The following is a 13,286-nucleotide window of genomic DNA, read 5'->3' as shown; positions in this document are numbered from 1 at the left end:
CAGGGGTGAAGGGAGGACAATATTGGTGGTGGGAATGCCCCTGATCGCCCCTGATTTACTATCACTATGTACCTAAAATATTACTGTGAAAGATTTGTAGTCCACTTTGATTAAAATTTAAAAAAGTGGAGTTTGAGGTTTGTAAGGAGCAATACACATCCATTCCAGCATAACTAAGGCTTTTAAATTTGCAATACTGCTTTTTAAAAATGGTTTATCTAAGTAGGCATGGTTCTCCAAAAAAAACAAAGCCAGTGGTAGATTAAGTATAAAGACAGATATTCACGCAATTGTGTAGGCTCAAATGTGACCAGTGACATATCATTTATAAGTTAGAGAACCAGGAAACAATTCAATGGCCAGAGAACAGAAACGCGGATATATAATTCTGTGTCCTATTGCTATAACCAACAAGATAGTCAAAATGAAGAAGGTAAGAAGTATATCAGTTCATTTTTCCCAATGATCCCCCCCCAGATGGATCATTCTCCCATTTGACACATGATTCAAAAATGGAACCATAAAATTGAAAATATAAATTGCATTTATAGTTTAATACTACATTTAAAAACAGCAGATGGTAATACAAGATTAACTGTGGACTGCATTGTCTATAGTTTACGTAAAATCATTTGCCAAACATTTGGTGAAATATGAGAATGCAAGACATGGTTATAGCCATACATCAAGCGGACAAGTTTCTTTCCTTAGTTCAGGGTTCAAATATATGTATTCTGTTGTTGAGTACAGAGCTGCCTGGTCAGCACAGATAATCCGTGCATCAAGTGGACAATAGTTAGGATACACATCTCCTGAAATTTTGCTCAGAGCTACCTACAGATCAGCCATACAGCATCCCAAGAACTTGATGTTTGCAACTTTTAACTTTTAAATGTTCTGGCAGCATGGAGATGTTTTTTAACCAATTTAATTACAATTCTACTATTGAAATTTTGCATGAAACACTGAGTGCTAGAACCAAGACCAAGCAATGTTTGATGTTAGAGCTCAAGAGAAGATCGACTCAGCTTGAGCAGGGAAACTGTTCGCCTTGCATCTTTTTTTGTCTTCTTGCCCTCAATGAGCTGAATGAGGCTGTCCACTTGTTTCAGAATAATTTGTATTACTTTATTTAAACACTGCCGTTACCAAACTGTTTATGATTGAGTACACCACTCTTCACCTGTGCACATTCCCCACCACCAATGTTCCCAGTTTCCCCTCCCATTCAGCCCCCTACCTGCTTCTGTGGCAGACATTCTAACTCTCTTTCTCTTCTATTTTTATGCCTTTTAAAAACTGTGGTTTTCACTACATTAATTAAGGGGTGCTATGTACAGCACTTTATCTCCTTTTGTGAGGCAATATAAACCCCCCAAATCTAGAATAGATCTCCAAATCCTGGCTGGAGGCCAACATTAGACATGCCCAAACCTAAGTTGAATATGGTATACGTAACCAGTTGTCAGGCTATCATACCTGCTATATGTTGCTTATTTCGGGAATATTCAGAAACAGTTTAAAGTGAATAATTTAGAGATAATGAGACAGCTCCTCCACACCAAAAAAAGTCAACAAAGATTTAACCTCAAAGGGACACTTCCCAGACAGACAGTAAACAGAGATAAGGAAAATTTGATGAAAAAAAAATGAAGATAAGGGGGAAAAGGCCCTGAGGAAAGGTGCTCTCTCAAAAGACTGATATCCCTCAAGAGCATGAAAATAGAGAAAGCAACCTGATAAATTAGGTAAGTGTCAAAGGCTAAGCAGTATGTCTCTGGTATGGTAATGTAAAGTAAATCCACAGGCTGTATTTCCAACCCAGGTGGTCTGGTCTGAAGCAGGGTCACATGTGAAGTAATAAACCCAGGCATTCAGGACTGAATCATGGAGTCAGGTGGCTTCTTGCCACATGATCTTATTAGAGTCCAGAACTCGGGTTTCGGCACCTAAAAAACTATCAGGGAGACAGGCAGTAATGTAAATACAAGGAAGTTTAGTCCAGCATGCTGGGGTCCAACATCTCCTAAGAAAAGAGGACCCAAAGAATGGTTCACATGGTAAACTTAAAGAGTACCAAGGCTCAATCTAGAGGATTCCTGCCTCTGAGTAGCTGACCTTTAAAATTATTGGTTCTTAGTACAAGGTTGGGCTAGGATTGGTTGTAGTTCAAATGAAACATCAGACAGACAGCAAGGTGGGCTGCAGTCTCCAGACCCAGGGTGTGGTGTCATCTGACTATCTGTCCTGTGCTGTAGACACAGGGGGTGGTTGTCATAGGTCATTTGTCAGCTGCTGTTTAGCCTTAGATGGCTGTATTTTCTGGCATTTACCCCTAGGGTCTGTTCCAGAAACTCCAGAAACTGGCTGTTCTTTGTGTCTAGTCTTTATACTTAAAAGCTGCACTTAGGCTCACAGCAAAGCCAGGTTTACAGTTAATTTCTAAACCAAACTTTAATTTCTAACAGTCTCTTTTGGCTCACCGTACTAACCTTTCTTTATTTCTACCTCTATCATTTCAACCATGCAGGGGAGAACTGATTGAGATCCAGGTAGACTTTAACAAGTCAAAGGTCTTGGTCAGGGGTGGCGAACATGAGGCTCTCGAGCCACATGCGTTCCCAGCCAAAATGAATGCGGCTCTTTGCCTCTTAGCATTATTTTGTATACTGTGGCTCTTTGCCAAGTTTGGATTTTGTTCTGCTGCTTCTGAGGAGGGACTTCTGAGGAGAGATCTCCCAGCAAGGAGTCCCGTCTCCCATCCCTCGGAAACAACTGCATGGGCCAGCGAGCGGGGGACCCGTGTGTCACATGTTGGGTCACATCTGGCTCTTAGTGTGGAGGACGCAACACACCCTCATCAGCACTGCAGGATTTTGACCCTCACTCAAAATGGCAAAATGCAATATGTGTTTAATAGATTATTATAAAAATTAGATGTTTTTGTGTGAGTGTCTGTTTTGGCAGGTCCCTGCGTGGTGTGGCTCTCTGACTCGCACAGTTTAAAATTTTGGCTCTTTGCGTCGAACTTGTTCGCCACCCCTGGTCTTGGTGAAAAGAAAGAGGAAGTTGGGGAATGCCTTTGCCCTGAGCAAAAACAAAATAAAAAGAACACTCTAACCTTGTTTTTGGTTCCTATTTCCCCCACCTTGTATCAATGAGGTGTAATGTGTCTTGTTTACTCCAGTCTTTGTGTTAGAAAAGTATATAATGTGTGCTAATAGAAAACTCCAGTCTCTCAGTGTCTCTTTGGCCCAGGGGTCCTCAAAGCTAAGAGCTAATAAATTCTTTTATTTATATATCTCTGGTGTCTCTGTGTCTCTGTGGGTCCAGCCTAACACTTTTAGCACTCAGTTCTTGTCCAGAGTGATCAATTCCAACTTTCATTGTCATAGTGGACCCATTATACCTTAACTGCAGTGCTTTACTATTTGTGTTCTTTGTGGCCCTTATCTCTATTGTCTCTGGATATTATTACCATACAATCTTTTACTTTTCTTATATTCCACAAGTGAGTGAGAACACCCAATGTCTCTCTCTTACTTATTTCATTCAATATAATATCTTAATATACGTCTATGTATAAACAACTTTCATGACTCATTGTTCTTAACTGCTGACTAATGTAGCTTCCATTGTATAGATGTACCACAGTTTCTAGTCACTCATCTGTTCTTGGGAACTTGGGTTGTTTCCAGATTATGCTTATTATTAATAGTGCTATGACAGACATAGGAATGCAGAAGGTTTTTTCTGCATGGTGTTTTGGGTAGCTAGAGTGTATATCAAGGAGTGATTCTGCTGGAATATATGGAAGCTCAATTACTAACATTTTTGAGGAATATCCATATTGCTTTTCAAAAAGGCTGAACCAGTCTACATTCCAACCAGCACTGAAGGAGAGTTCCTTTCTCCCTGCATTCACACCACCACCGATTGTTCTTGTTCTTTTCTTTTAGACTGTCTATCAAGTCAAATCTAATCTCTTCCTGAGACACCCTCTTGGACATGCACCATATCATGTTTTAGCAGCATTCTGGACATCCCTTCAAGTTAACACTGAAGATTGAATGTTGAAATTTGAAAAATAAATTCACATGTTCATTCAATACACATATATTATCTTTATTACAATGGTAGTATCTGTTCCCACTTTCTAATTCAGTTTGTTTTTATTCTATTTAAAAATTCTTTTCATGTTCTGAATATGTGCTTTGCTATTTTTTTCATATATGTAACCTTCTTTTTCATTCTTGCAACAAAGCTCTTTGCAAAAATGAGGTTTCAGATTATGACTGAGCCCACTTTATTAATATGCTTTTTATTAATCATGGCATAGCTGTTATGACTATGAACTCTGCATGATCTTAGATCATGAAAAAAATTCACATTTTTCTCTAGCAATCAAAGAAATTTACCTTTTGTGCTTGGATCTGTAATATATTTTATGGTCCATTTTACAATATGAGTTTTGCTTTTGTGTATTTTGGGGGTTTGCCTATAAATAAATGTACAGTTGTTTGAGCATCACAATTATTTCTTCAGTGAAGAAAAATAAATTTACTGAAAGAAATTTATTTATAGAAGAAGAAGGGCAGAGAGAGAAAGAGACTGAGACAGAGAGGGAGACAAAGAGAGATGCTCAAGAGACAACAAGGGCTTCTCCAGAAAGGAAAAACAAAGTGAATCTTAGAAGATTTCATATATTTCCAAATTTTATGACCAGAAGTTTTTGGCATACATAAAAGTTAATCTGATGTTGTCACAGGAAAAGCATTATACATGACTTTTTCATAGTCTTATGTGTGTATTTTTTTCATAATTTTTCCACAACCTTTAGAAATGAGCAGTTCCTTGTCCTTCTCTGAGATATGAGTGACTCAGTTTCTGCATCTACGTTACATCTCAGTTTATCTTTCTTCAAAGAGTTTAAGATTTGCATCTCTCGGGGCCCAGCAGTGGCACAAGTGGTAGGGTGTTTGCATTGCATGTGCTAACCTAGGACAGACCGCAATTCGATCCCCTGGAGTCCCATATGGTCCCCCAAGCCAGGAGCAATTTCTGAGCACAAAGCCAGGAGTTATCCCTGAGCGTCACTGGGTGTGGCCCAAAAAGCAAAAAGGAAAGAAAAAAAAAAGATTTGCATCTCTCAAAGGAACCTGTTTCTCATGCCTTTGACTACTTCAAAGTTTGTCCACCATTTCTTTTGGTTTCCTTATTTCCCAAAACTTATTATCAGGTCCCTTGATCTGTCTGCCTGCAACATTGCCTTCTAGACATTTAACTGCCTTAGATATTTAAGGGATATGTGAGTGAAGGTTGCTTTGAAACACGATCTTTTAGAAAATATTTCTGCTTCCTCTCAGTATCTCTTTTGTACCTGGGTCAAAAGTCACCTAGTCTGAGGGCCAGAGCCTCATGCAGGGAAGGTATGTGACTCACATGCTATTGTCCCAGGTCACACTCAGCATCACCTGTGGTGCCTGAGCCCTGCCAGGAGTGACCACTGAGCACAGAGCCAGGAGTAAGCCCTCAACATCACCCAAAACCAAAAAAAATAACAAAAAAATCAATATGTGAAATATATGCATAAATATGTATAAATAAATATGTAAAAATGTAAAAATCATACAATTTCTGAGTTTTCATTTTCATTGATCTGTTACTAAATTTGTTAATAGGACACTCTTCATTATTATAGATTTAAATACCTCTTAATATAAAGTGTGTAATTTTTCCAATTTTCTTTATTTTCTTTTTTTGGGGGGGGCACACCCAGTGACACTCAGGGGTTACTACACTCAGAAATTTTTCCTGGCTTGGGGGACCATATGGGACACTGGGGATTGAACTGAGGTCTGTCCTGAGCCAGCTGCATACAAGACAAATGCCATAGCGCTGCATTATCATTACGGCCCCCAATTTTATTTATTTTCTAAAAATATATAAATTTTTTGCTATTCTAATTGATTTGCCTTTTCAAATAAATTTTAGGAAAAAATAATATTTACACAAAATCCTCCTAGGATTTTGACAGTCAGTTGCTCAGTCTTTGGATAAATTTGGGGGAGATCCTGGGGGTTGGAGCAATATATTGTACAGCGGATAGGGCTTTTGCTTTACTTGTAACCAAACCAAAGTTGGATCTATCATCCCATCTAATCTCCCAAGCACCACCAGGAGAGTTCCTGAGCACAGAGCCAATTACCCCTCCATATGACTGAGTGCTCTCCCCACCAAACATTTGGGGAAAATTGGCATTTTTATTTTTCTGAGTCTTCTTTATTTTACTGAATATACAACATACTCCCATTCTAGGTATTCATCAATTCTTTCATTAGCTTTTTGTAGTTATATAACCAAAAACAGTACCTGTGCTGTATCCTATACCCATTTGTTAAATTTAAGTATATTATTTTTTTGCTTTGGACAGTTGTTGTGAATAATAACAAAACCATTTCATTACAGTATTGATATGTTTGTTTTATTCTGAAAATTATCAATTTATTCTTTCTTTTTATATTTTACACTCAAAGTTATAAAATCATATGAAGACAAATGTTGGAATTTATTGTTCTAAACAAAAATTCAAACTAGGTAGGAATAGGTCACTGACTTAGATTAGGAAATATAAATTTTCTGAATGAATAAATAAATGGAAACATTTATCAATTGATATGCTCACTGAAATCATAAACATAAATGCATATATAGTACTCCTCAAAGTAACTAGGAAAGCAGAACTTCTAGAACTTTTTTTCTAAAAAAAGACACTCTCTCCTAGCCTTCGTCCTATGACCTACACAAATAAAAAGATCTCTAGCTACATAGGCAAGATATCAAAATCCACAACAGAGCAGAAAGTTTCCTGGAACCATAGAAAGACCTTGAAGTGTGAAAATGAGCATGTATGGAGTCTGTAGTTGTGCCCATGTCAGTATGCTATTTTTAAATATTTTTTCAACACATTTTTATTGTAGTAAAAAAGTAACAAAATTTACCATGATTTAGAGAGTAAATAGATACTGAAAGTTTTTATCATAAGGAGAAAATATGGTTTTCATTTTATTTTTTAATTTTTTTTCTTTATTAAAACATCTTGATTACAAATATGAGTGTGATTAGGTTTCAGTCATGTAAAGAACACCCCCCTTCACCAGTGCAACATTCCCACCACCAATGTCCCAAATCGCCCTCCATCCCACCCCACCCCCACCTGTACTCTAGGCTTTCCAGTTCCCTCATTAATTCACATGATTATGGTAGTTCTCAGTGTAGTTATTTCTATAACTGCACTCACCACTCTTTGTGGTGAGCTTCATTGTCTCTGACGATTGTTGCAAAGATGACTTTTATTTTTCTTAAAACCCATAGATGAGTGAGACTATTCTGTGTCTCTTTCTCCCTCTGACATATTTCACTCAGCATGATAGACTCCATGTACATCCATGTATTGGAAAATTTCATGACTTCATCTCTCCTGATGGCTGCATAATATTCCATTGTGTATATGTACCACAGTTTCTTTAGCCATTCGTTTGTTGAAGGGCATCTTGATTGTTTCCAGAGCCTGGCTATTGTGAATAGTGCTGCAATAAATATAGGTGTAAGGAAGGGGTTTTTGTATTGTATTCTTGTGTTTCTAAGGTATATCCCTAGGTAGCCAGCAAAATTTCTATCCTCTTGATATTATGGAGGTATGTTTTATGTGCTAGCATGTAGTCTATCCTGGAGAATGACCCATGTACATTGGAGAAGAATGTGTATCCAGGTTTTTTGGAGTGGAGTGTCCTATATATCTACTAGTCCTCTTTCTTCCATTATTCTTTTCAGGGCTAGTATGTTTTTGTTGGGTTTCAGTCTGGTTGACTTATCAAGTGTTAACAAGGCCATGTTGAAGTCTCCCACAATTACTGTGTTATTATTGATGTCTTCTTTCAGATTTGTCAGTAATTGTATTAGATAAGTTGCTAGTCTCCATTGGGTGCGCATATGTTTAATAGTCTGATTTCTTCCTGTTGCACATATCCCTTGATTAGTACATAGTGACTATCTTTGTCCCTTACAACTTTTCTGAGTATAAAGTTGGTGTCATCAGATATTAATATGGCCACCTCAGTTTTTTTAAGGGTGTTGTTTGCTTGGATGGTTTTCCTCCAGCCTTTGATTTTGAGTCTATGTTTGTTCTGACTATTCAGGTGTGTTTCTGGTAGGCAACAGAAGGTTAAATTAACTTTTTTGACCCATTTTGCCACTCTGTGGCTTTTAATTGGTGAATTTAGTCCATTGACATTGAGGGAGATGATTATCATAGAATTTAATGTCATCTTTGTAGATAAGTTTGCTGTGTTTGTTGGTTTCTCTTGTCTTAAAGTGGACCTTTCAGTTTTTCCTTTAAGGCTGGGTTTTTATCTGTGAAGTTTCTGAGCTGTTGTTTATTCATGAAGCTATGTATACTTCCTTCAAACCTGAACGTGAATCGGGCTGGGTGCAGTATTCTCAATGAGGCATCCATTTCATTCAGTCTTGTCACAATATCCCACCACTGTCTTCTGGCCTTGAGAGTTTCTTGTAACATGTCTGCTGTAAGTCTTAGGGATGCTCCTTTGAATGTAATTTCCCTTTTTGATCTTGCTGCTTTCAGTATTCTATCTCTATCTGTGGGATTTGTCATTGTAATGAGGAAATGTCTTGGGGTGTTGTTCTTTGGGTCTCTTTTAGCTGGTACTCTTCGGGCATGCAGGATTTGATTGCATGTAGTCTTTAACTCTGGGAGTATCTCTTTGATAATGTCTTTGACAGTTGATTCTTCCTGGAGATCTCCTACCTAGGCCTCTGGGACTACAATGATTGTTATGTTGTTTTTGTTGAGTTTATCAAAGACTTCTATTTTCATCTGTTCTCATTCCTTGAGTACTTTTTCCATTGCCTGATTGTTTTTCTTAAGGTTCTTTTCCAATTTCTTCTGCTGTGTTGAGTTTTTCTGGATCTCATCTTCCAGCATGCCTATTCTGTCCTCAGCTGCTGTAACCCTGCTGGTGAGGCCATCTACTGAGTTTTTCAGTTCAGTTACCGTGTTTTTCAGATCTGTTATTTCAGTTTGGAGTTTTCTGATTTCTGTCTTTGTGTTTTGTTCAGATCTATCTATGCTTTCTTTGAGTTCTACAAACATCTTCCATATTGCTATTCTAAACTCCTTATTTGAGAGGTTAATCAGATGGTTGGAGTTTTTTAGGTCATCCGAGCTATTGTCTTCATTCTCTGTGCATGGTGTCTGCGTGTGAGGTTTCCCCATTTTCCCACTTGTAGTGTGATTTTTTCTGTGTGTGTGGTGGGACTCATTGGTTAGAAAGAGTGTGGCCATGCTCTTCTGGAGCCTCTGGGAGTGCTATTTTTCTGGGCCTTTTTCAGCTCACTCCCAAGAGGTTTCGAAGATAGGACAGTGGAAAAACATGCACAGGCAACACTCACAGTTGGAATCACTCGGCAGTATGCTTTAAAGGTGGAGAAACCCTGTATCTCTTAGGCCAAGGTAATCCCCATTCTAATTTCCCCAATATTTACTGTGCCTTTGCAAAAAAAATGGAGGAGGAGGAAGAGGAAGAGAAAGAAGAAGAGGAGGAGGAGGGGAGGGGGAGGAGGAGAAGGAGGAGGAGGAGGAGGAGGAGGAGGAGGAGAAGAAGAAGAAGAAGAAGAAGAAGAAGAAGAAGAAGAAGAAGAAGAAGAAGAAGAAGAAGAAGAAGAAGAAGAAGAAGAAGGAGGAGGAGGAGGAGGAGGAGGAGGAGGAGGAGGAGGAGGAGGAGGAGAAGGAGAAGGAGGAGGAGGAGGAGGAGAAGGAGGAGGAGAAGGAGAGAAAGAAGGAAGAAGAAGAAGAAGAAGAAGAAGAAGAAGAAGAAGAAGAAGAAGAAGAAGAAGAAGAAGAAGAAGAAGAAGAAGAAGAAGAAGAAGAAGAAGAAAACAAATCTTTTTAAGTGGTTGCTGGTTTGGGGTTTTTTGACTATTTTTGCTTTTGTTTTGTTTTGTTGTTTTTGGTTTTTGGTAGTTGATGGTTTTGGTTTTTGGTTTGTTCTTTTATTGCTCTTTTTGTACTTTTGATGTTACTGCCCTATTATTTTTTGTTTTTGTTTAATTTTTTGTTTTATATTGTTACCATTTTCTTCTTTTTTCCCTTTCTAAAGGGAAATTTATAACATCTAGATAGACTCCTCCTAGTTCCCTTTTTGTTCTTTTTTCTTTTGTTTTTGTTTTTCTTTTCTTTGCCCTTATCTTTTTGTATATCTCCAACATAACCACATTACCAGAATCATCTTGTTCAGTCTCATAATTTGAGGGGGAAAATGTATGGTACCAAGACCAGACAGTCATATGAACATTTAGTGGAAATAAAAAATGATCAGACTTGAACACCAAACCCAAAGTCAATGACAACAGAATCTATACCCAATTTACAACAAGCTATACAAGTGGGGAACAGTCATACTAGCACTATGGAGTGTGTGTGTGTGTGTGTGTGTGTGTGTGTGTGTGTGTGTGAAGGAATTCCATCTAATTCAGCCTTTTTGGAAAGCAATATGGATATTCCTCAAAAAATATGGCAATTGAGCTCCCATGTGATCTAGCAGCATCACTCTAGGAATATAGTTGAGGAACCACAAAAATACAGTACAGGAATGCCCTCTGCACCTCTATATTTATAGTAGCACTATTTACAATAGCCAGAATCTGGAAACAACCCAGGTGCCCAACAACAGGCGAGTGGTTAAAATAACTATGGTACATCTATAGCATGGAATACAATGCAGCTCTTAGGGAAAAGAAAGTCCTGAAATTTTCCATACGTAGATGGACCTGGAGACTATTATGCTGAGTGAAATGAGCCAGGGGGAGAGAAATTGACATAGAATGGTCTCACTCATGTATGGTATATAAGAAAAATTAAGGACAGTATGGTAATACTATTGTCCAGAAACAGTAGAGATGAGGACTGAACCAGCCCATGATATGAAGCATACCATAAAGAATGGTGAGCATAATCAGAACACTAACTACACTGACAACTATCATGACAAGGACAGGGAGGGAGAGAGAGAGAGAGAGAGAGAGAGAGAGAGAGAGAGAGAGAGAGAGAGAGAGAAGTAGAATGACTATCCTAAGACAGGTAGGGTATGGGGAAGGAGGGAAATAAAGGACACTGGTGATGGGAAAGTTACACTGGTGAAGGAAGGTATACATTCTATGACTGAAACTCAATTATGAACATTTCTGTAACCATAGTGCTTTTTTCATTAAGTAACCATAGTGCTTAAATTAAGAAATTATTTTTAAAAAAGGAAAAGTGAGAGAGAGAGAGACAGAGAGAGACAGAGAGACAGAGAGGTAGAGAGAGAGCAGAATTGTTTCCCCAGAGGCAAGAAAGGGAGAGGGAAGTGGGGAGAAAGGGCAGAAAGGAAACTGGGGACATTGGTGGCAGGAAATATGCCCTGGTGAGGGTGTTGTGTATTGTGTTACTGGGACTCTATGTGAGCAACTTTGTAACTGTAAAAAAAAAACAACAACTGTATTATGAATAACCTTGTAGCCACAGTGTTTAAATAGGGCTCATTATTAGAAACTGCCACAGCATGGAGACTATAAACCTCTGTCATTCCTACAAAGAAAGATAAAATAAAGAAGTGAAAGGAGACTTCCCAAAACAGAGGAACTAAAGGCAGAGCTACTAAAACAATATTCCAAAGAATATACAAATTATAATGAAGAAGAGAAAAAGGAAGCAAAAGAAATTTGCCAGGAACCTGGTCATCCATCAGGAGCTGGAGAAGAAAAGGCAGAGGGTCGCACAGCAGAAGCAGCAACAATTGGAGCAAGAGCCATTTTTTGCCTTTGAGGAAAAGAATCAGAACCAGGAGCTTGAAAAAAATGCTGAAGATTGAACAGGAGTTTGGGAAGGTGGATACTGTCCCAGGCTGCCTTTTGTTCCGTGACTTGCCCTCCATATCTGTGTTCCCCACAGCTCCAGTCCCATCCATGCAGATCCTGGACTCCAACACATAGGCCCAACAAGCATCCTGTGGTGGACAGGTCCTTGAAACCCAGTGCTTTGCACAACTCACAAATTATTCTGACCTTTGACGATGGACTACACATGTGAAGATGCCCAAACAGCTCTGCCTTTAGTTTTCCCAGGTAGTCAGTGCCCACACCACTCAAGGAGTAGAAACATGTAAAATTCTCCGTGGAAAACTGATGAGGAATGAATTTTCCATTACCCATGTTCTCCTTCCCCAGGGAAGAGCTGGATCTGATTATTGAAACATTGAAGATGAAGAAGAGTTTTGTTCATACAGGATCAGTAGAACCTCATCACACTGGACTGCATTCATAGTCATTCCACACAGACCACCTTCCTCTCCTGTGATGACCTATATATTCACTGTTCCTACCAGATGATGTTGCCAATGTCAATAGCCATTGTGTGCTCTCCCAAGTTCCAGGACACTGGATTCTTTAAACTAACTGACCAATTGATTCAAAGAGATTTCTTCTTGTAGCCAGAAAGGATTTCATCCACATCCATAGGATCTCCCTCTAGTCTGTAATTGCAGCCATGTGACTGTTGTGGACAGAGCCATGATCATCACTGATCTCCAATGAGAGTTTGATCCAAGAATTATTACTCTATATCAATATACTGTAGACCCTTAATTTAAATGTCTGGAAAGGTCTGGAAATTATTTTAAATACAGGATAAAAATATTATCTGATTTTCTCTTTCTGATATGAAAAATAATAATGGACTATGTTTTTAGACAAGCCTAGAAGATAACACCATCATACTTCTGTAATATTACTGTCTACCTCTAATGGAAACATTCAGTGGAAAGAATGCTAGAAATGAACATATATATATATTTGTATGTACATATATATATATCTTTTGTTCTATATTGGCCAATTATTAACATATATTTCACCTCCCAGCTATCCTAACTTTCTGCCAATTTCTTTCTTACTTACTATTAGACTAAAGTAAGAGCATCTCTGCAGAAATTTGAAAGTCATTTAGAAGAAACTTGGGTGTTTCTGTGGTTTGTAGCATTGTTAATAAAGCTGACCAGTGGGGCAGACAACTTAATGTCACTGAACAGGTGGTGAGGCTTAAAAAGGCTCAGTAGTGATTTTTGTCAGGAACTATTGTTATTTAACAAATATCTCAGAATTTTTTTATCTATAGCAACATTAAAAATAAGGACTCGAAAAAGTACTGTAAGTTCAATGAGGGCCTACAA

General features: G+C 38.3%; 1 pseudogene; it reads left to right on the top strand.

The window, feature by feature from the left end:
- Positions 1-12,651, top strand: part of LOC126014178 (STAM-binding protein-like) — a 67,891-nt pseudogene extending 55,240 nt beyond the window's left edge.
- The last annotated feature ends 635 nt before the right edge of the window (positions 12,652-13,286 follow it).

This window comes from Suncus etruscus, chromosome 7 (genome assembly GCF_024139225.1).
Source record: "Suncus etruscus isolate mSunEtr1 chromosome 7, mSunEtr1.pri.cur, whole genome shotgun sequence".
Classification (NCBI taxonomy): Eukaryota; Metazoa; Chordata; class Mammalia; order Eulipotyphla; family Soricidae; genus Suncus; species Suncus etruscus.
This window is presented reverse-complemented; position numbering and strand designations above follow the sequence as displayed.